The following is a 24,356-nucleotide window of genomic DNA, read 5'->3' on the forward strand; positions in this document are numbered from 1 at the left end:
AAATATGTATTAGTGCTTTTCCAGTGGGGAGAAGGTTCAGAGCTTCTACTAGGTTCTCAGAGGGGTCAATGCTCAGAAGCCGTGAAGGATGGTGATAAGTTCCCAGGAAGAAATCACTTTGATTAAATCAGGGGACGATACAAAGCAGATGCCTATCCAAGCATGATTAGGTCTCATTCGGAACAGAAAGTTAGACAATAACTGCCGCACCTGCCACCCCCAACTCTTCTGACCTTGCGATCAATTCAGCTGGACCCTTTACATTGGCCTATCCACTGAACATTAGTGGAAGATTTCTTGGCCCAAGAGAATGGATTGCCCGCCTTTGTGGTCTGAGAAGTTTCAAACCCATTTCTCATTCCAATTCCTTGAACCTAAATGGACGTTGAGAGGACACTTTGGGGGAACTCATGAGAAAAGCCACCGTCCCCGAGAGAGCGTATTTGTAGTCATTTCAGAACTGGGGATGTTTCTCATTCTCAAAATAGAGGTGGCCCATACAATGTGGCTATCCCCTCTCAGTCTGGAAGCAATCACCTCTCAAAGAATCAGCAGAGGGGAAACCGGGTCCACTCGGTACCCGAAGCTGTGTACGACACCTTGGATTCCCGAGAGGTGGCCAGGGCAGAGACCATTACCTGTACCTTACTGAAACTCGGGGTCAGACTTGCCCAAGGTCCTGCTTTAGCTAGATTTTCTCCCAGTACGGGAGAGAGCCAGTCTTTGGACCAGAAGAGAAGATGTGACTGAAGTGAGCAAGACGGAAGCAGAATTACGTGGTGAGATCTTAAAGCAAACCATTAAAAGGAACTGAGAGGGAGGAGGAAGAGGAGGAGGAGGAGGGTGGTGGTGGTTATATGAGGGGGGCAGGTCAAAGGCAGAAGTCAACTGTGGGTGTGCCCCGCAGGTCCTGGAGCCTCTTGAGAAACAATTTCCCACCCACCTTAATAGTGTCTCCTTTGACAGAGGGAGAAAGGAGAGAGGGCAGGACTGGTGAGTAGACAAGCCCAGAGAAGGTGCTGAAAGCAATCTGGAAGCAGCCATTCATGAGAAGCCTCCCTGAGAAGGGGAGAGAGGGCCCTGGAGGGCTGAGGGGAGGCCCTAGGGCACCCCTGCTTTCCTCCTCTCCCTTCCTTCTCTCCTGCCCACTCACCCCAGGCCTTCCTGATGGCTTGGTCCCCAAGGCCATGCACCCCAGAGTGCCCCATGGCCGAGAGCTTATTATCCAACTCCCTGAATCCATATCCGAGGGCGTGGCTATTTAAAGGAACTGAGCTAAGAAAGGAAGGGTATGGCAAGTGATGATTCCACGTCATCTCCTTCCTTTTAAAATGTGTGTGGTTTGCAAGAGAGCGTGGGACAACACATTATAATGTGTGGAGGAGGATGCCCATGTAAGTTGTGGTCATTTACCCCATGCATTCCGTATGCATCCCCCCCGGGCCCGTGGGGTGCTCAGTGGGTGTATTCTATAAATACAATTGCACGGCTTCATCCACTTTATTGATTGATTTATTTTTCCCTTTCTCTTGTCTCCCTGCATTGTACCGGCTGTTTCCTCTGCCTGGAGACCTCCCTGCCCTTCTCTACCCAACCAACGGGTCATCCATCCTTTGAAAGTAGCTCAAGTTTTACCCCCTTCCTCCAGAATGCCTCCCTTGCGCTCAGATCCTTGTTTCTGGCTCCCCCTGGCGTCTTGTTCTTATCACTTGAATAGAAACTGCTGGTCTTGAGGGAGCAGTACAAGCTTCTAGACATGATGAGGCCATTGTAAGAAAGGTTTCTCAATTGTTTATTAAAAAAGCTTTCTAATTTAAAGACATATGTGGATATTATAGAAAAATTGATCAAGCAGGATGCAAGGCTACACTCTTGTAATAATCCCAGCAAGGGGATTGGAAATATAGAGGGGGAGACTGAGACAGGAGAATTGCAAGTTGAAGGCCAGCCTCTGCAACTTACCAAGACCCTATCTCAAAATAAAATATAAAAAGGTCTGGGGATGTAACTCAGTGGCAAAGCTCCTCTAGGATCAATCCCCATTCTCTCTCTCTCTCTCTCTCTCTCTCTGTATATATATATATATATATATATATATATATATATATATATATACACACATACATATGCATATAAATATGTAAATATATGTATATACACATAAATATATAAATATATGTATGTACATATATAAATATATACATATAAGTATGTATATATAAATAAATATGTATTTATATATATATTTAATACATATATAAATAAATATATATTAATAAATACATATGTGTAAAAATATACATATATAAAACGTATATGTATAAATATTATATGTACATATATAAATATACACATATGTATGAAAAGTATAAAGTTAAAAGTACATTCATTCATGACCTCGTTACCCGGGACAGGAGGAGCACTGTTAATTTTCTGGTACAAAGTAACTTTTCCTAGTGTCTTACTATGCTTATTCACATTCATTTAGATAACTGGGCTCCTATGGCATATGTACTTTATATATGACTTTTTTTTTGTCACTCTGTCATGATCATTATCCCAGCTTTCTTCAAAAATAAGATCTTGAATAGAAGCCTGATATTTGTTAATACAGCCACACTGCACCTAAGCTGTTCTTCATTCTTTTGGGTTGTTTTTAACTTGTATTTGCATAGAACGCTTTTCAGAGGCTAATAACACTGAGAAAGTGGAGTGGGAAATGACTGCCGGAGGCTAGTGGGGAAATGGGAGGTGAGAGTAGTCAAGGCCCTTTTATTTTCACTTTATTTATATTTGATGTAATTTTTTTTAATTTTAAAAAATGTTTTTTAGTTGTAGATGAACACAAAATCTTTATTTCATTTATTTTTTGTGTGGTGCTGAAGATTGAACCCAGTGTCTCACACGTACTAGGCAAGCACTCTACCACTTAGCCACTACCCCAGTCCCTTGATGTAAATTTTGGTGCATTAAAATTATACGTGATATGGGATTCATTATGCCATAGTCATACATGCACAAAACATAATCTGATCAATTGAGTCTCTGTTGGAAGGAAAGGGCAGCTGGGTACAGTGATGCATGTCTGTATAGAGGCTCAGGAGGCTGAGGCAGGAGGATCACAATTTCAAAGCCAGCCTCAGCACAAGCGAGGCACTAAGCAATTCAGCAAGACCCTGTCTCTAAATAAAATACAAAATAGGGCTGGGAATATGGCTCAGTGGTGGAATGCCCCTGAGTTCAATCCCTGATCCTCCCCACCAAAAAAAAAGAACAAAAAAAAGAAGGGAAGGGCGGTCTGAATGGAGGACAGCACCTGGGAAAAGTCAGAGCAGGTCTGTGGGTGGCAGAACGCATTCAGAGGTTGAGCCCTATCCGTGTAAGCAACCTAGTGGGGACCTATGGGTGGACCCTGCAGCTGTGTCAAGGCAGGCATCAAACAACTCGGAGGAGGATCTTTCAGTCTGTATCAAGGGGTAGTCTACTTGATTATGTAGACTCTATCTCCCTACCATCTTAATTTAAGAAGGGAATATAGCAGTAGGATACTATTTTGGACCAAAAAAGGTGTGTCCCTTCAAGAAAATGACATCATTGCTTTGAGTCTGCCTTTACCCCAAAGAGAAACTGGGAACATAATATCTCCCTTGCTGACTGCCATGAGAAGTAAACAGAATGCCATGTGATTCTCAAAGGTCTGCTTAGATAAGGTCCACTGGTGTCCAAATGATGTGGCCTGTCGTGAAAAGAAAAGAATGGAAATACAAACTTAATCCAGAGAATCTTTCTCCTTCCCTCGGATGGCAGCATGCCCTGGGGTACTGCTGGTGTTGGGCATGGGAACTTGGTGACGGTAGAAAACGAAAACAAGTCAGGTGGGTGAATGCACAGGCAAGACTTTAATTTCGACCTCTACTTGAGAAGGGAGACTCAACATTGCCCGAGGGAGCGCCAAGCCGGCCTCTCTGAATGAAGGGAGCAAGTTTTATTCCTGTGAAGGGGCTGATTGCAAGGGGGAGCTAAGGTTTAGGAATGCGAAGTGGTTTTCGTGCCTTTGAAAGGTTTGTTTTCTTTTCCTGTGCGGACACTGACTCTGAGTGACTCACAGTTGGTCAGTAGGTCATACTGGACCCAAATGCCAGCTTTTCACATTGACCCACATCCTGTATAGACAGTCTCTGCCTGGTGAGACGATGACTTGCTGTAGCTGTTAAAAAAACTCAGAGCATGGCAAGTAACAAGTGAAGTGTCTTGGGAATTTGCCACGTTTTGGTCCCTTCAAAAGCTTTATTTAACCTTTATGTTGGAAGCAGGAAAGAACTTACTATCTTTTAATGACTGTCAGGCTATGGGTTAAGGCCCAGGAATGCATGCGCTCTTTGTCCCTGCTGGTGGACCCTGTGTTAGTCCCCTACTGAGAGATTTCAGCACTTAAGGAGGAGCATTTTGTTCTTATTTGAGTGGTTAAAACATGGAGTGAGATCTAGGTGTGGAAGTGTGGGTCAAGACTGAAGGGTTGCAAGGTTAATAAGGAAGAGTGCAGATTTTGCAGAGCCATTTACTAGAGTGAGGTTTAGGTTTAGGTGATATACAGGGAGAAATTGTGGCTTCCTGGTTATGATGTAGATAGGAATAAGAAATCCACAGTAGGAAAGGCCATTTCTATAGCTACAATCCTAGAGACCAATAAGAAAGTTTTCTTCCCACTGGTTCTTGACAAAAGCAAATGGGAAGGCCAGGCATGGTGGCACATGCCTGTAATTTCAGTGGCTCGGGAGGCTGAGGCAAGAGGATCACAAGTTCAAACCCAGCCTCAGCAACTTTGTGAGACCCTAAGCAACTTAGCGATCCCTGTCTCCAAATAAAATTTAAAAAGTTGTGGGGATATGACTCAGTGATAAAACACCCTTGGGTTCAATCCCTGGTACCAAAACCAAAACCAAAACAAAAAACCTGTTGGGATTATGAGTAATAGCATCACAGGAAACATAGTAGTAATGGGGTTAGGTCCCTTTCTAAATTCAGTAGGGGCAGAAAAGAGGGCTTGGTTCAAAATGGCAAAGAATGTAAGCATGACAATGTAAGTATGATAACTTGATAACTACAACCAGACTTCCTGCAAGATATCACCACTTATCTTAACATGACTTCTTATCTTAACATTCCTTCTCTTGTCGGTGGATTAACTTTCTTGAAACTGGAACTTGAGAGCCTGGCACATCTATAACCCTGGTGACTCAGGAGTCTGAGACAGAAGGAATGCAAATTCAGTAAGAACCTGATTCAAAAATAAGAAATCAAAAAGGCTGATAGTATATCTCAGTGGTAGAACTCTCCTGGGTTCAACCCCCATCCTTGCAAAAAAAAAAAAAAGAAAGAAAGGAAAGAAACAGTATTTGAGGTTCTTAAGTAGTGTATGTGAGTTAGTCTGGACAGTCCTGCCATATCAAGGATCACTGAAGGTCGTTCCCATATGTGATGCTGGATCCTGAAGCCAGGTGGACACTCAGGTCCTGTCATTCCGCAGCAAAGTCACCTTCCAGCAGTACCAAGAAGAGCCTCTGGCTTGGGTTGCCACTGAGTCACCCTGGGCGGGGACAATTAAGGCACTCCTGTTACCAGAGAGCTTCCTTGTGGCTGTGAGCACACTGATGTGGCCCCACGGCTGTCAGTGACTTCCAAGTTTCTAGGGGTGCTCATCCAGTTTGTCTCCTGCCCTGTCTGTTACTGAACAACTTAGGGCCTCAACAATCAGAGTAGCAGTTTTTAAGTCCTTTGGGTATAAACTGAGAAGTGGGATAGCTGGGTCAAATGGTGGTCCCATTCCCAGTTTTCCAAGGAATCTCTATACTGCTTTCCAGATTGGCTGCACCATTTGCAGTCCCACCAGTAATGTATGAGTGTGCCTTTTCCGCCATGTCGTTGCCAACACTTATTGTTGTTTATATTCTTGACAGCTGCTATTCTGACTGGGAGTGAGATAAAATCTTGGAGTAGTTTTGATTTGCATTTCTCTAATTGCTAGAGATGTTGAACATTTTTTTCATATGTTTGTTGATTGATTGTATATCTTCTTCTTAGAAGTGTCTGTTCAGTTCCTTGGCCCATTTATTGATCGGTTTATTTATTTATTTTGGTGTTAAGCTTTTTGAGTGCTTTGTAAATCCTAGAGATTAGTGCTCTATCTGATGTGCTTGTGGTAAAGATTTGCTCCCATTCTGTAGGCTCTCTATGCACCTCACTGATTGTTTCTTTTGCTGAGAAGCAGCTTTTTAATTTGAATCCACCCATTTATTGATTCTTGGTTTTAATTATTGTACTACAGGAGTCTTATTAAGAAAGTTAGGCCCTAATCTGACATGATGGAGATTTGGGCCTACTTTTTCTTCCATTAGGCATAAGGTCTCTCGTTTAATTCCTAGGTCCTTGATCCACTTTGATTTAAGTTTTGTGCATGGTGAGAGATAGAGGTTTAATTTCATTTTGTTACACGTGGATTTCCAGTTTTCCCAGCACCATTTGTTGAAGAGACTATCTTTTCTCCAAGGTATGTTTTTGGCGCTTTTGTCAAATATAAGATAACTGTAGTTATGTGGGTTAGATTCTGTGCCCTCTATTCTGTACCATTGGTCTACAGGTCTATTTTGGTGTCAATACCATGCCGTTTTTGTTACTACTGCTCTGTAGTATAGTTTTAGGTCTGGAATAGTGATGCCACCAGCTTCACCCTTCTTGCTAAGGGCTTAAAAAGAAACAATCAGTGAGGTGAATAGAGAGCCTACAGAATGGGAGCAAATCTTTACACAGCATACTATAGGGACACAGCCATATCAGTATTTCTAACAGCACAGTTCACAAAAGCTAAATTATGGAACCAAACTAGATGCTTTTCAGTAGATGAATGGATAGGGAAACTTTGGTATATATACACAGTGGAACATTACTCAGCATTAAAAGAGGATAAAATCATGGCATTTACAGGTAAATGGATGAAGTTGGAGAATATAATGCTAAGTGAAGCAAGCCAGTCCCCAAAAAACAAAGGCCGAATGTTTTCTTTGATTTGAGGGTGCTGACTCATAATGTCGATGGGGAAGGGGGAAGCATGGGAGGAATGGAGGAACTTTAAATAGGGCAAAGAGGAGGAAGGGGAAAGGAGGGGGTAAGGAGGTAGGGATGATGGTGGAATGAGTTAGACATCATTACCCAAAGTACATGTATGAAGACACGAACGGTGTGGAAATACTTTGTGTACAAACAGTGTGGCCCCACGGCTGTCAGTGACTTCCAAGTTTCAACTTGAGAAATTTGTGCTCTATATGTGTAATATAAAATGAATTGCATTCTGCCATCGTGTATGACAAGTTAGAATACGTAAATAATTTAATAAGGAAGAAAAACCCAATCAGGGTAGCAGTAGGAGTTTGGTGTCCTATTGTAATTTTTCTCCAGATGTCTGAGTATCGAAATCTATGGCTATCAGGGGTTTTCCTTCCACTGAGTTAGGATCTACATTAGTATATTTTCTCAAAGCTTCTGGCAGCCTGATTAGGAATACAGCTGTAGTCCCATGCCTTCCTTGAGAGATTTCTCAGACTTTGTCCTAAATTGCAGGTTTAACGATGCACTTTTCCATGTCCCCAAACCAAGCAAGTGATGAAGCCTTAAGCAATCTATCATCGATACCCTGTCTCAAAATTAAAAAGAAAAAGGGTTGGGGATGTGGCTCAGTGGTTAAGCACCCCAGGGTTCAATCCCCAGTACCAAAACAAGTAAGTGAATGAATGATGAGAGATAGCAAGGAGAAGGGACCTCAGGGAGACAAATCCTTTCAGAGGACACCCTCAGTGATCCACCTCCTCTAGCAACACCCCACCTGCCTACAGTTACCATCCAGCCAGTCCATTCAAACTAGGAAGGACTGATTGGGTTACAGCTCTCACAATCCAATCATTTCACTTCTGAATATTCCTGCATTAACTCAGGAGCTTTGGGGGTTCCAGTGCCCAAGGTAATAGAGTCAGGGTCCCCAGCCCAGAGGAAATCCCACAAGTTGTGATTTTTGCATCGATTCCAGTCAGAGCCCAACTCTAGACCTCTCCTCTGGACATGAAAGCAGAAGACAAGATGTCTTAGAAGGAGGAGCAGGAAACTTTAAGTGGAGAAGTTGGGGTAATAAAGACCACCCTCGAGACCACCCAGACCAGGGTGCCAAGAGCCCATGGAGTGGCCAAGTTCTGAAAGAGCTTGGTTGGACTGTCAGAGGAGGAGCCAAGGGATTTGTTCCCCAGAGGAAAGGACAGAGAGTGCAGACACTGCTAGGCTTATTGAAGAAAGTCGTAGCTGGGCCCGGAGGCTCAAGCCTCTAATCCCAGTGACCGAGACAGGAGGAGCAAGATTCAAGGCCGGCCTGCATAAACTTTGCAAGAACCAGTCTCAAAATGTGAAGAACTGGAGCAGTAGCTCAGTGGTAGAGTGTCCCTGGGCTCAAACACAGTGCTGCAAAATAAATAAATAAATAAAGTGTAGAAGAGATGGAAGCCAGAGTGGGAGAGAAAGAAAAGAACAGATTACAGCTACTCAGGAGATTCAAACCCCCATACATATGCCAATTGGGGACCTGATTCCTATACACATGCTGGTCAGGGGACTAGAACCCTGTCTTCACATGAGCCTGCCAACTTCTTCTGAGGGATCAGTCCTGTTTTCTCATTGGCAGGTTCTGTCGTGTCACATGACTAAACATTCAAGGTCCCTCCAGGTGAAAGGGGCTGCAAGAAATGATCACACAGAGATAGAGAAATACCTCTTCCCTTGGGTCCTGTGATGGTTCCTCTGACCTCAGGGGTCTGTGGAAAAAGAGAGAGCCACCAGAATTCTTTATTCTTATATAGGGAACACACAAGGGGAGGTTTCATGGAACATTGTATTCCCAAAAGGGCAAAGGGGTAGGATAACAAAGGAACAGGTGAGTGTAGCTCAGTCCCTCTGGGTGCAACCTGCTCCGAGGACCTTGCTTTGTTATCTGAGCAAGGGAAAAGTCGAGTCAGGGCACTAGTGTGCTAGATTACAGTGATCTTTTAGATCCCTGTGGTGCATCAGGACTTAGAGGTGCGTGCATTTGGAGTGGCTCCCCACAAGGTTCCAGGGTGATCAGACCTGGAGAGGGATTCCTGTGTTGCCAGATTCAAATTCTTCCTGTTACCCCCAAATGCCTCTTTACCTGCTGCCCTACTTAAAAATAGGGGAGAAAGGAGAGAAAAGGAAGATTTCCGGATCAAAGAGCAGCAGACTCCTGCATGGTTCGAGTTCAAAGATGTCACCAGGTCCCAGAGGACAGTGTCTACTGTCACCTGATTGCCACTTGAATCTGCATGGCTTTAGATTTCCCCAGCCACCCAAAAAGGGAGCTGTAACAAGTCAAGTGTGAATCAAGGTGCTTCAGTCTTGAAGGAGATGAGTTAAAGTGAGAATGAGAAGTGGGTGGGGGGAGAGGGAGGAAGGGAGAAAGGAAGAAAGAGAAAAGGGAGGGAGAGGGAGGATAAGACAGAAAGAGGAAACGTGGAAGTGGAAGATCATTGTCTGCGGGGTGAGGAAAACAGATGGGCTGGGGAAGAGAACCAGCAAGTTCAGGGTCCTAGGAATTTCCTGTTTTAATGGCTCCTCAACAGTTTGTCTCCCTCACGAAAGTCATACCGAGAGCATCCCGTCCTTAGCAGTGCACCTGGGTTTGAAGCTGGTTAGGTTGAGTGTAGATAAATAAGGCACATTACCACGCTTTTGGTGTTTGACAAATTGAGTTAAGGTGGGAGAATAGGAATTTTCTTTCTACTGTTTTTTTTTTTTAATTGGTGCATTATAGTTGTACGTAACGAAGGGATTTGTTGTTATGCATTCATATGTGCACAAAATGTAGCAATATAGTTTGGCCAATATCACTCCTCAACACTTTCCCCTCCCTCCTCCCAGTCCTGGTCCCTTTCCTCTACTGATCTCCGTTTGATTTTTATAAGATGTCCCCATCCATCTTTCCTTTTCTTTTTCATCTCTAGCTTCCACATATGATAGAAAACATATGTCCCTTAATCTTCTCTGTTTGGCTTAATTTGCTTAAATAATGGTCTATAGTTCTACTAGTTTTCCTGCCAATGACATAATTTTATTTCTCTTTTTGGTTGATTAAAGCTCCATTGTGTATATATACTACACTTTCTTTGTCCATCCAGGATAGAGCTTATGCTATCTTTTAGTGGACTTCAGGCTATGAGTCAAGGCCCAGGAGGGTCTTAGCCCTTTCTTTGTCCCCATGGTGGCCCTTGACTTTCTCACTGTGCTCACCCACTGTGAGGAACAAGCTAGCTATTTAGGCCTCTGAACAGACACAAAAACAAGTCTGGGGGATGCAACAGGTAAAGGAAAAGAAGCTCCCTCCACCACCTGTCTTTGGGTGAATCACCTGGTCTGGTCTTAAAGCCCTGGTTGTGAAAGTCCCCAAAGTCCAGAGATAGGCTGCAGAAACCCCAGAAGAGATGTGTAAGTCCACGAACCTCATCATATGAGTTAAAATACAGCTCCTCAAAGTAGCTGTCCTTCAGGGAACTCTAACTACTGCCTGCCATTAAGAAGTTGATAGTCATGACAGAGCTATTATCTACGTACTAAGGTACTGGCCAGGATTTCACCTATCTTGTCTCATTTAACCCCAACATCCCCATGAGGACACCTGCAAATACCATTCCAATTTTACGGAGGTTCAGAGAAATCAAGCTTATCCAAAGTGCTGAGCTAATCGGAGTCAAAATTCAAAGCCACATCGTTACTGTATGCACAGCCTCTGGGGTTACCAAGGTCCCCGGCATGGGGGAGTCTACAGCATGCCTGTGGCTAATACACAGGGAACAATATAACAGAAGCCGGCCAATATGAACTTATGGAATTCGAGAAGATGAATCCCTGAGTAGTCCAAAAATGTTTAAGAAGGAGTCTGAATGTAAGAGGAGTCTACTCCATGCTTTGCATACAAGCCTTGTTGCTTTGCCACTGTGGCTTATTTTAAAACGAACATATAAAACTGCTTATTTTTCTTCCTCTTCTCCCTCTCTTCTTTTCTAACCTCGGTGGAAGCAAGATTGAACTTTTTCCCATCTTGGTCTGCGTTTAACTGTCCTTCAGCTCAGGGACCACAGGAATGAAGGGCTGGCACCAGAAGGTCCAAGAAATGGCTACAAATGAATCATGACTCCTGACAGGGCACAGCTGGGTGCATCCTTTGTACCCCCTCTTTAAAACTCTCTGTTGTCCCTGATAGACTCACAGTCTGTGGTCAGGAATTCCCTGTGTTTCTCCTGTGCTAGCAAAAGAATAAGTTTCTTCCCTTTTTCTGAAAACCTTGACCTCATTATTGAATTAGCATCAGGGACAAGAACCAGGCATTTGGTATCAAGGACAGAAGAAGACAGACAACCAAGTAGATTAAGAAGGACCTTGAATCCCATAATGGACACTGCTTTGGGAGTGCATGCAGAGTGCGAATAAGCCAAGCCATTCCAATAAAAGTTATTCAAAATAAAGAGAGCAAAGATAGGAACACAGTATATCTCCCAGGAGACACAATTGAGAACAAGCAGCTAGAATGCAGAAGGGACACCTGCCTCCTCCAGGCTCCAGATTCTAAAGGGTAAGGCTAAGAGAAACTTCAGGTTGGAGAACCTAGGGAGAAGAATTCAGTCCTTCTGTCTGGAGTCTTCCAAAGGGATGCTGCCAGGAGTCTTGCTGAAGTATTTGAGGCTTTAGTAAGCAAAGAACAACAAAAGCTATTTCAAACCCCACGAAGACTATGGCCACTACTGTAGCCAATTGGCCTCTCACTGGTTCCAGCAGAGAGCAGTATAGGCACTGGATTGGAGGACATTCCCAGGGAGGGTAAAATAACAGAACAAGGCAGGACAGTATCCTCCTGAGGTAAACCTAATGTTTAAGAAATTTGAAGAAAAGGATTCTGAGAAGGAAAGTGAGAAGGATCAGTTGGATAGACAGAGAAACAATATCTCAAAAGGCCAAGGGAACATTGCAAAACTGAATCCATGCCAGGAGCCATCTGTGAACTGTGTGATGTTGAACTAAAATGATGTTGAAGCCATTAGGCAGGAAAGCCTAGTATTGGAACTCTCAGCAGCAACCCTGCTGGTTCATGTAGCTTCCTATCTTGCTCCATCCCAAGCTCAGCACAGCTTCTGAGATGGGGTGACCCACGGGAGCCACACAACCTCTGGGATATGGGTGTGGCTTGCCAAAATGTCAATCAACCTGTTTTCTTAGACCCCTGCCACACTGAGAAACCAGCACCAAACCAAGACTACCACGACCCAAGACTGAAACCCTTTCCCTGCCTTTCATGTACTTCCCCTTTAATAAAGAATCGGGGTCACTTTTGATTGTTCAGTTCCAGCTCCTATCAGGACTGGAAGACCCATCAGGTGCTCCACTTTTTATATATAATTTCTGGCTCTCTCTTTATTTCTTACTAATTATTTCAGACTTTTTATTTCTTAGGGGGCTCACACCTCCTGAGCAGCAACCTATCCTGTCAGGGTGCTAGTCACCCTGCAATAAATCCAAGTTAGCAAAAAGTATGTCCGTTGTATTTAGCAATCACGTGGTCCTTATTACCTTTGACCTCAATGGGAGGCATTCTTATGGAGACAGAAATTATATTCTCCTTTTCTCTTCTCTTCCTTCTTCTCCCTATTTCCCTTCCTCTCTCCCCTACCGAATATTTCTTGAGCTACATCCAGGCCAGTCCTGCTTATGTGCAACTCTCAACATCACGGCAAGAGCAGAGAAGCAAACTGGTTGTGAAATGGGAAGGTCATGGAGTCACGTAGAAAGGGCATCTACTGCAAACTGTTTATGATCACAGGGGGTTTCTAGGAGACCAGGAAACAGGAGTGGCTTTCTTGAAGAATAGAGGAAGTGTGTTACTTGGGAAGAGTGAACACCTATAAAATCTGAGAAGTCAAAGACCTTTACTAGTTCCAGAAAATGAGGATATTTTAGTGTGACTGAAATAAAGAAAAAAACATGCCAAGATTATTAAAGTTTTAGTAATCTTTAGTAGCACACATGAATAAGCATTTAAATTCCATACTAAGGACTTGTGAGGGAGGCAATCGAAAGATTTTGAGCAGATGAGTGAAATACTCAGATTCATAAATTAGAAAGAATACTCCAATGAGAGGAAAGTGAGATGGAAGGAAGGAGGCTTTATAAAGCTACTGAAAGAATACAATTAAGCCATCAACCCTTACCTGAGGCAGAGCTGTTGATATGAAGGGATGGTGCCAGAATGAGCACGGTTTGATAACTGGTTGTCTAGGGGGGTGGAGGGAATGGCTTGGGTAATGAAATCAGCAGTCAGGAGAAGGGCCAAGTTGGGACATGAGATATGTTAAGTTCAGTTTGGAATATTTTAAGATTAAGTTGTCTAGACAGGTGCAGTGATGCTCACCTGTAATCCCAGTGACTAAGGAGGCTGAGGCAGGAGGATCACAAGTTTGAGTCCTGCTTGGGTACTTCAGTGATACTCTCTTTCAGAACAAAAAATGAAAAGGGCTGAGGGCAGTTCAGGGGTTAATTGACCCTGGGTTCAATACCCAGTACACATGAAAGATTAAAATGTCTGAGACACAGATGAATATTTGTATCTGGGGTGGAGAGAGAGAGAGAGAGAGAGAGAGAGAGAGAGAGAGAGAGAGATCTGTACTGCATACCAGATATATGAACAACCACTATACAAATTGTGGCTGAAGTCATGCCATATATACATACATGAAAGATCTCACTCAGAAAGAATATGTGAAGTGAAAGGGTAACTAAGGAGGGAATCTCCCAGTAGTAAAAATATTTAAGTGACAGCAAAGGGACAGTCATATACAAATGAGACTGGGAAAGATTTACGTGAGCCAAGCATGGTGGTGGCAATCTCAGCTACACATGAGGCTGCAGTAATAGGATTGTGTCGCGACCCCTTGCCCGCAAGGAAGACGCAACTCAGGAATCTTCTTTCAGCAGTTTATTCAGGCCCTTGATATTTCTTCTAATTCCTTTTTGGTCGGATGCCCCTCCCAGCCTTAATAAAGCATCCCAAGCCCCAGTGCGAAGCTGCCACGTGGAACTTTCTCACAGGGTGCTGAAAAACCATACACCAACTCTCCCAAACAAGGAGTTGTTTGTTACAGACCACAGTGGAGCCAGCGCCATCCTGCAATGGCGACCATAATCTGCAGAAGCGGCTCACCACAGGATTGCAAGTTTAAGGCCAGCCTGAGCAACTCAGCAAGACCCTGTCTCAAAGGGAAAAATAAAAAGGGCTGGAGATGTAGTTCAGAGGCAAAGTACCCCCTGTTTCAGCCCCCACTATTGCAAAAAAACAAAAGGATAAAAAAAATACAATCCAGAGAAGGAAGAATTTCTTGAAACTAACACGCATCTACCATTCTCCACAAATGTCTTACTGGGTGGGGAAACTCATTTTGTACAACTAGAAGAATGAGAAGTTATACTCCATTTATGTAGGATGTGTCAAAGTGCATTCTACTGTCATGTATATCTAATGAGAACAAATTAAAAAATTTAAAAAAACAAAAAAAATGTTCTCCTCTTCTCCTTAAACCAAAATATGCCCCACTAAATCAACTGTGTCAGACACCAGACAAAGACAATTGGACCACCCAGTGACAACATCACGGAAAGGACATCACTCAGGCTGTGGCTCCCCAGGGAATGAACCCAGGGTGCTTATCCACTGAGCCATAGCCCCAGTCCTTTTTCATGTTTTGTTTAGAGGCAGGGTCTCCCTGAGTTGCTTAAGACCTTGCTAAATTGCTGAGGCTGGCTTTGAACTTGTGATCCTTCTGCCTCAGCCTCCTGAGTTACTGGGATTACAGGTGTGTGCCACCATGCCCCACCCCTGTTTAGATTTTGAAGAGTGAGAATTCTGTAGCTTTTGTTTTATTTCATCCAAATTCAAGTTGGCTTAAGAAATGTCGACAGCCTCACTCTAAACCAGGGTTTCTCAGACGGGGTACTATTGATGCTTTGGATTGGATAATTCTTAACTCTTTGTCGTGAGGGGAGATCCTGTGTATTGAAGAATGTGAGCAGCATCCCAGGCTTCCACAAATATCAGTGGCACACTCTGGGCCCCAGTTATAATGACCAAAGTGACTCTAGATATTGTCAAATGTCCCTGGAGTGAGGACCATCACACTAAATGGCCCTGTTTAGAGCATCAGATAAAGACATCACTGGGTTTTTGGGAACTTCTTACATTTGGTAGTTCACAGAGGGAGCATTATAGTGTGGTTATTTATTGCTATTGCTGATTGGCCCATGTCTTGCTTGAAATGCTGTTTGTTTAAGTAAAGTATTTTTAATAAAACTGGATGTGATTAAAGCTCATTGGTGATTAAGGTAAGGAAAGGAATCTGAGGGAAAGGAGAAAGAGGTAGGGAACTTTGTCACTGTCCCCAGGAATGGTTTCTTTGTACTGGGAATTGAACCCAGGGGTGCTCTACCACTGAGCTACATCCCCAGTCCTTTTTATTTTTCTTATTTTGAGACAGAGTCTCCACTAGTTGCCCAGGCTGGCCTTGAACTTTCAATCCCCGTGTAAACTTTGATGACAGGTGTGCACCACTGTTCCCAGCCAGCTTTTTTTTTTTTTTGATAAATTCTGGGATGGAGGCACTGAACCCATTTATCAGCCAGAGAAGAGTCAACAGAAAAGACAGAGCTGAAAATTAAGGAGATAATTGTGGGACACTTTTTCTTTTTCTTTTTTTTTGGACTAGGAATAAAGCAGGGGAGCTTTACCACTGAGCTATATCCCCAACCCTTTTTATTTTTTGTTTTGAGACAGTGTCTTGATAAATTGCTAAGGTTTGCCTCGAACTGTCAATTATCATACCTCAGTCTCCTTAGTCCCGGGGATTACAGGTTTGCACCACTGCTCCCAGCTGTGAGCCATTTCTTAAAGAGATAAAACGGAGGTCTCTGCAGCACCAATGGATGAGAGAAAGGAAACCTCTCCACTAGGCAAGGGTAAAAATTCAATTAGGTGACGCCTAATATTACTTTGGCACGTGGAACACAGGCTGAGGTTATATGCCACAAGACACAATAGAGCCTGTAGAAAACGGTGACAGATGGAATAACCATTGTGTGGTCCCAAGGTTTATGGGCCCAGCTGTAGTGGAGTCCCTGAATGTGTCCAGGCACTAGACCTTGTAACGATAAGAGTTCCCCATAGGAGCCCGTGAGCTGGAAGGAAATCACAGCAACCCTTGCCCGGTGTGGCTGAGCAGTTTATTCTGAGGACACTGTTGGATTGTTTCCCAGCCCCAGTGACTGACTGACTCACAGCAGCCAGATTGTGGTGGGTGCCTTCCCAAAGCATAATTGAACCTGATTTTTTTTTTTCTTCCATAAGGCTCCTGGCACTTAGGGCTCTTGCTCCAAAGACACCCGACCCCCAGGTGATTTGGCACCCTTTCTCCTCTTGGCTGGCTCTTTACTTTTCCTTGTTCTGACTGAATGAGGTCTCTCATCTGTTCTGGCAATCTGATCATCGTGGTATTTACACATGCCGATAGTTATTTATTCAACGTACTTTTATTCTGAGCATTTTTTAATTGCAACTGGAAGAACAAATACAGTTTCATGTCTCATTTTGCCTAATGAAAAGGCTGGCGGCATAACAAAAGCCCAGACTACATTTGGAGAATAATTGGCCCGTGGATGTGGCCGGATGTGATAGCTTTTCCCAAGCAGGGAAGTTAGACTGTGACTACCTGGTAATCTGAGAATTCTTTGAGTACTTTCCCTCAAAGTTGATGAAACTCAAAACCATTTAGAATGGAGATGTCCACAAGTTCCGGCCCATTTGCATGTGCCTGAATTTTAAATGGGACAGAGCATGGGTTCCAAGTACATGCAGGCTCTACTTAGCACATTTGATGTCCCCCTGAGAAAGGGAAGTTGGGTGGATATAGTGGGACACTATTTCCAACAATGCTAAACCACCAAATTACAAAAGAATATTGTCAGTTACTCTAAAAGTAGGAAGATAAAGAAAGCTGAGGAAAAATTATAGGATTTGGCAGAACTGAGGGAAAAGAGCTACTGTTTAACAAGCACTTGAGCCAAATTTTGAACAAGGGGGTTGGCATATGTGGGCTCATTTTTTTTTTTTCCATAGGGACTCTGAGAAGTAGGCAGTTATTGTCCTGTTTTCACAGATGGAAACACCGAGGCTCCGATAAGCCAAGCAAGTTCATGTTTGCAAAACAAATAAGGACTGAAGTTGGTATACAGCACCAAGTATATTTACATTACACTGGCTGTTTAGGAGGTTGTGAAAAATTTAAGAGGGTAAATCCAGGTGTGCAGTGGGAGCGAAAGCCACACTGTAGAAGATGTGTAGGCAGGTGGAGGAGGCCATGGATTTGAGTGCTGTTGACTGTCAGCACTCCAGGTGTGACATGTCAAGCCTCAGCTGTACCTTCTCCAGGTACTTGTACCTGGTGAGCTGCTTCTCCCTATTCTCAGAGATGATTATAAGCCTTCACTCACACCCTGTTATGGTTTAGATGTGAGATGTCCCCCAAAGCTCATGTATGAGACAATGCAAGAAGGTTCAGAGGAGAAATGATTGGGCTGTGAGAGTTGTAACCCAATCAGTGATTAATCACCTGATAGGGATTAGCTGAGAGGTAACTGAAGTGGTGGGTTGTGGCTGGAGGAGGCGGGAATTGGGGTGTGGCTTGGGGTATATATTAGTATCTGAAAGTGGAGACCTTGTTCTCTGCTTTCTGATCATAATGTGAGCTGCTTCCCTCTGCCACATTCTTTTGTCATGATGTCTTGCCTTACCCTGAACCTCAAGGAATGGAGTCTGCTGTCTATGGATTGAGACCTCTGAAACTGTGAGCCCCAAAGTAAATCTTTCCTCCTTTACAATTGTTCCGGTTGGGTTCTTTAGTCACAGAAGCAAAAAAGCTGACCCTCTAATGAACCTTTACAGCTCATCTTCCTTTTTTTTTTTATTTTTAGGACCAGAAATGAATCTCACGGCACTTAACCTCTGAGCCACGTTCCCAGCCCTTTTTATTTTTACTAAGGCTAAGTTACTCAGAACCTCACTAAGTGCTGAGGCTGCCTTTGAACTCGCAATCCTCCTGTCTCAGCCTCCCTAGCTGCTGGGATTACAGGTGTGTGACACTGTGCCTGGCTCATCTTCCTTCCATTTTTTTTTATTTGCTCATTTTAGTTACACATGACAGTAGAATGCGTTTTGACATATAATACATATTTGGAGCATAACTTCCCATTCTTGTCGTTGTGCATGGTATGGAGTTACACCAGTCGTGTATTCACATATGAACAAAGAAAAGTTATGTCAGGCTCATTTTACTGTTTTTCCCATCCCCCATCCTCCATCTCTTCCTCTCAGTCCCCACTGTCCAATCTGATGAATGTCCTCTCCCCCACTCCACACCTATTGTGAGTCAGCATCTGCATATCAGAGAGAACATTCAGCATTTGTTTTTTGGGGATTGGCTTATTTCATTTAGCATAATAGTCTCCAGTGTCATTCATTTACTGTCAAATGCCATAATTTTATTCTTCCCATAATTAATATTCCACTGTGTATATGTACCACATTTTGTTGATCCATTCATCTGTTGAAGGACATCTAGGTTGGATCCATAGCTTGGCTATTGTGAATGGAGCTGCTATGAACATTGATGAGGCCATGTAACTATAGTATGCTGATTTTAAGTCCTTTGGGTATTTGCCAAGGGGTCGAATAACTGGGTCAAATGGTGATTTCATTCCAAGTTTTCTGAGGAAACTCCATACTCCTTTCCAGAGTGGCTGCACCAATTTGCAGTCTCACCAGCAATGTGTGATGTTTCCCCCCACATCCTTGCCTGCATCTATTATTACTTGTATTCTTGATGATTGCCATTCTGACTGGAGTGAGATGAAATCTCAGTGGAGTTTTCATTTGCATTTCTCTAATTGCTAGTGATATTGAACATTTTTTTTTTGTGTATTTGTTGACTGATCATATTTCTTCTGTCAAGTGTGTTCAGTTCCTTTGCCCATTTATTGATTGGGCTATTTGCTGTTAAGTTTTTTGAGTTCTTTATCTATCCTGGAGATTATGCTCTATCTTAGGTGCAGATGCAAAGATTTTCTTCCATTCTGCAGGCTCTCTATTCATGTTCTTGATTGCTTCCTTTGCTGTGAAGAAGCTTTTTGGTTTGACACAATCCCATTCTTGATTTTACTTCTTGTGCTTTAGGAATCTTGCTGAGGAATTCAGGTACTAAGCCATCATGATGGCGGTGTGGGTCTACTTTTTCTTCTAGTAGACACAGGGTCTCTAATCTAATGCCTAGATCCTTGGTCCACATTGACTTGAATTTTGTTCTGGGTGAGATATATGGGTCTGGTTTCATTTATTATATATGAATTTCCATTTTCCCAGAATCATTTGTTGAATAGACTGTCTTTTATCCAATGCATGTTTATGGAGCCTTTGTCTAGTATGAGATAACTGAATTTGTCTTGGTTTGTCTCTGTGTCCTCTATTCTGTACCATTGGGCTATGTGTCTGTTTTGGTGCAAATACCAAGCCATTTTTATTACTATGGCTCTGTAGTATAGTTTAAGGTCTGGTATTATGATGCCTGCTGCTTACTGTTCTTCCTAAGGATTGCTTTGGCTATTTTGGGTCTCTTATTTTTCCAAATGAATTTCATGACTGCTTTTTCTAGTTCTATGAAGAACATCATTAGAGCCTTAATAGGAATTACATTAAATCTGTATAGCACTTTTGGTAGTATGGCCATTTTGACAATGTTAAGAACAAGGGAGATCTTTCCATCTTCTAAGGTCTTCTTCAATTTCTTTCTTTATTGTTCTGCAGTTATTATTGTAGAGGTCTTTTGCCTCTTTTGATATATTGATTCCCAAATATTTAATTTTCTTTGAGGCTATTGGGAATGGGATAGTTTTCCTAATTTCTCTTTCAGTGGGTTCATCATGGATATATAAGAATGCAATTGATTTATGGGTATTAATTTTATATCCTGCTACTTTGCTGAATTTATTTGTGCGTTCTAGAAGTTTTATGGTGGAGATTTTTGAGTCTTTTAAATATAGAATCATGTCATCAGCAAATAAGGATAGTTTGAGTTCTTCTTTTCCTATTTGTAATTCTTTAATTTCTTTCTTCCAATTGCTCTGGTTAGAGTTTCCAGAACCATGTTGATGAAGTGGTAAAAGAGGGTATCCCTGTCTTGTTTTAGTTTTTAGAGAGAGTGCTTCCAATTTTTCTCTATTTGGAATGATGCTGGCCTTGGGCTTAGCATATATAGCTTTTACAATGTTGAGATATGTTCCTATTATCCCCAGTTTTTCTAATTTTCTGAATATAAAGGGGTGCTGTATTTTGTCAAAAGCTTTTTCTGCATATATTGAGATAATCATATGCTTCTTGCATTTAAGTCTACTGATATAATAAATTACATTTAGTGATTTCCTTATGTTGAACAAACTTTACATCCCTGAGATGAACCTAAATTGATCATGGTGCAATATCTTTTTAATATGTTTCCATATGTGATTTGCCAGTATTTTATTAAAAATTTTTGCATCTATGTTCATCAGGTATATTGGTCTGAAGTTTTCTTTCCTTGATGTGTCTTTGTCTGGGTTTGCTAGCAGGTTGATAGTTAGAAAAACAGAATTTGTTTGGAAAGGTTCCCTATTTTTCTATTTCATAGAATAATTTGAGGAGGATTAGCATTAGTTCTTCTGTGAAGGTCTTGTAGAATCAGCTGAGAATCCATCTGCTCCTGGGCTTTTTTTTCTTGGTAGGCTTTGGATGGCCTCATCCATTTCATTGCTTCAAATTGATCTGTTTATGTGTCCTCCTGATTCCACTTGTGTAGGTCATATGGCTCTAGAAATTTGTTAATGTCTTCAAGATTTTCTATTTTGTTGGAGTATAAATTTTCAAAATAGGTTCTGATTATCATGTGTATTTCAGTAGTGTCTATTGTGATATTTCCATTTTCATTGCAAATTTTAGTAAGTTAAGTTTTCTCTCTGTTATCTTGTCTAGGGTTTATCAATTTTATTAATTTTTTTTAAAGAACCAACTTTCGTATTGTCAATTTTTTGGATTGTTTCTTTGTTTCAATTTCATTGATTTCAGTTTCTGATTTTAATTTTTTCCCATCTTCTACTGATTTTGGTGTTGATTTGTTCTTTTTCTAGGGATTTGAGATGTAATTTAAGGTTATTTATTTGTCGACTTTTCTATTCTTTTAATGAATGAACTCAATGCAATGAACTTTCTTCTTAGAACTGCCTTCATAATGTCCCTGAGATTTTGATATGTTGTATCACTATTCTAATTTACAACTAGAATTTTTAAAATTTTATCCCTGATTTTTCCTGCTATACATTCATCATTCAATGGTGTATTATTTAGTCTCCAGGTGTTAGAGTAGCTTCTATTTTTTATTCTATTGTTGATTTATAATTTTATTCTTTTATGGTCTGATAAGATGCAAGGTATTATGTCTATTTTTTTTTTGTATTTGCTAAAAGTTGCTTTGTGGCCCAAGACATGGTCTCTTTTAGAGAAGGATCCATGTACTATTGAGAAGAAAGCATATTCAGTCACTGATTGATGAAATATTCTATATATGTCTATTTAGTCTGAATTATTAATTGTTCTTTGTTAATTGATGAAATATTATATACATGTCTATTTAGTCTGAATTATTAATTGTTCTATTTTAGTTCAATAGCTTCTTTATTTAGTTTTTGTTTGGAAGATCTATCCATTGGTGCAAGAGGTGTGGTAAAGTCACCCAGTGTTATTGTGTTGTGGTCCATTTGCTTCTTGAAATTGAGAGGGTTTGTGTGGTGTACATAGATGCTCCATTGTTTGGGGCATAAATATTTACAATTGCTGTGTCTTGTTGATATATAATTCCGTTAAGCAGTACAAAATGTCCTTCTTTGTCCCTTCTAATTAACTTTGGCTTGAAGTCCACTTTATCTTATATAAGGATAGAAACTCCATTGTATATAAGATCCATGTGAGTGATATATTTTTCCCATCCTTTCACCATCTGCCTGTGGATGTCATTGCCTATGACATAAATCCCTTGGAGACAGCATATCGGTCTTGTTTTATAATCCAATCTGCCAGTCTACATCTCTTGATTGATGAGTTAAGGCCATATTATTGAGATATAATTTTTATTACTGATGATTTTGGTTTATTTCTAGTTTTTAATTTGAATTAATTTCTCCATTTATTCACTGCTCTTTTAGTGTAGTTCCTCCCTTTGCTTGTATCCATTTTTTTTCATTTCTTCTTCTTCATGAAATATCTTATTGAGAATGTTTTGTAGTGCAGGCTTTCTAGCCATGTTTATCATGAAAGGTCTTTATTTGATCATCAGTTCTGAAACTTAATTTTGCTAGATATAGAATTCTTGGTTGATATCCATTTTATTGCAGAGATTGGTATTAGATTATTGTCCTTGCTTTGAGGGTCTGGCTGAAGTAAATATCTGAGATCCACAATGGTTTCTTTCTAAACATTACCTGTCATTTTTCACTGGCAGCCTTTAAAATTTGATCCTCATTCTATATGTTAGGCATTTCCATCATAATGTGCCTTGGTGTGGGTCTGTTTTAATTTGTTATATTTGGGGTCCAATGAGCCTTCTGTATTTGATTTTCCATTACATTCTTTAGACTTGGGAAATTTTCTGATACTATTTCATTGAAAAGTGTGCATTCTTTTCGTTTATATCTGTATAAATTGTAAATTTGGTCTTTTGGGGTTATCCCATATTTCTTGGACATTCTATCCATGGTCTCTTAACATCTTTTCTTCATGGTCAACTTTGTTTCCAAGATTATATATTTTGTCTTCATTGCTTGAAACTCTGTCTTCCAAGTAATCTAGTCTTTTGGTGATACTTTTAATTAAATTTTTAGTTTGGTTGATTGATTACTTCATTTCAAATATTTCTGCATTCTTTTTCAGAATTTCTATCTCTATATTGAAGTGATATTTCACTTCCTGTAGTTTCTCTCTAATTTCACTTCTTATATCTCCTTTACTTCACAGATCAGTTAACTATGTACATTCTAAACTCCTTCTCTGATATTTCTTCCACTGTGGTATTCTGTTATTAGAGTATCTTGGTTTGTTTGAGGTGATTTGTTCCCTTGCTTTTTCATGTTGTTTGTGTGTCTTCTCATCTAACATATGGCTCTGGGGCAGTAGAGTTTCTTCCCTGAAGGTTTCCAGTACCTCACTGTTTAGGGGGAGATAAAAACAACCACCACCAATGCAAACAATATACAGAATTAAACCAAATAGTTCCCACTGTAACACTGTTAATTATCACAATGAAAGGCAATGATGGGATTAGTTATTGCCTACAATAAAAAAACCAGCACATTTGCAAAAGAGTTTACAATTTCATAAGGTGGTAAGGGAGAGAACAGAAATGACAGAGGATATAATGATTATAAGGGAGAAGGAGAGAAGATAAAAAAATAACAAAAGAAAAAAAATTTTAAAAAGGAGAAACTAAAATATACCTTCAAACATCCTAGTTTCTATAAAAAGGGTTATATAAAAATAACTGGCTTTAAAAATGCTAGAAATGAGAAAAAACAAATATGAATATGTGTAAATGTTCACATACTGTTAAGGTCAGAATTAAACAGAGAAAGAGAGAGAGAGAGAGGGAGAGGGAGAAAATCTCAATGCAAAGTTAAAGAATTCTTCCTGTTAGAGTACAGAATGTTCTCAGATTCTCAGTAGTTTTAGGTGGGGTCTTCTTGAGCATGATGCTCCACCCACTGGATTGCTGGAGTGGGAGAGGTAATCCTTTGGTGGGATTCCTGGAGGCAGGGTTTAGGTTTATGTAGGATCCAGGCTCTTCACTGAATATCAATTGGTCTGGAGATTTTAAATCTGCACCTTCAGGGCCCAGGAATTGCCAGAGCACTCTGGAAGACCGTACCCCAAGGATCTCCCCTGGATTCCACTTTTGTGGTGGAGTGGACTCAATTCTAAGTCCACTATGTCACCTCCTACCCCGACATTTCCTGGTCTTGGGTTCAGTCTCCAAACTCAATCTCTCCTGTCCCTGCCCTTCTGAATTCATGACCAGACACCTCACTTCCAGCCTGTCCTGCAAGCAGCCAAGTTGGAGGGGCAGGGGTAGAGCTGGGTGGGTTTT

The sequence above is a fragment of the Callospermophilus lateralis genome, chromosome 7, assembly GCF_048772815.1.
Source record: "Callospermophilus lateralis isolate mCalLat2 chromosome 7, mCalLat2.hap1, whole genome shotgun sequence".
Lineage (NCBI taxonomy): Eukaryota > Metazoa > Chordata > Mammalia > Rodentia > Sciuridae > Callospermophilus > Callospermophilus lateralis.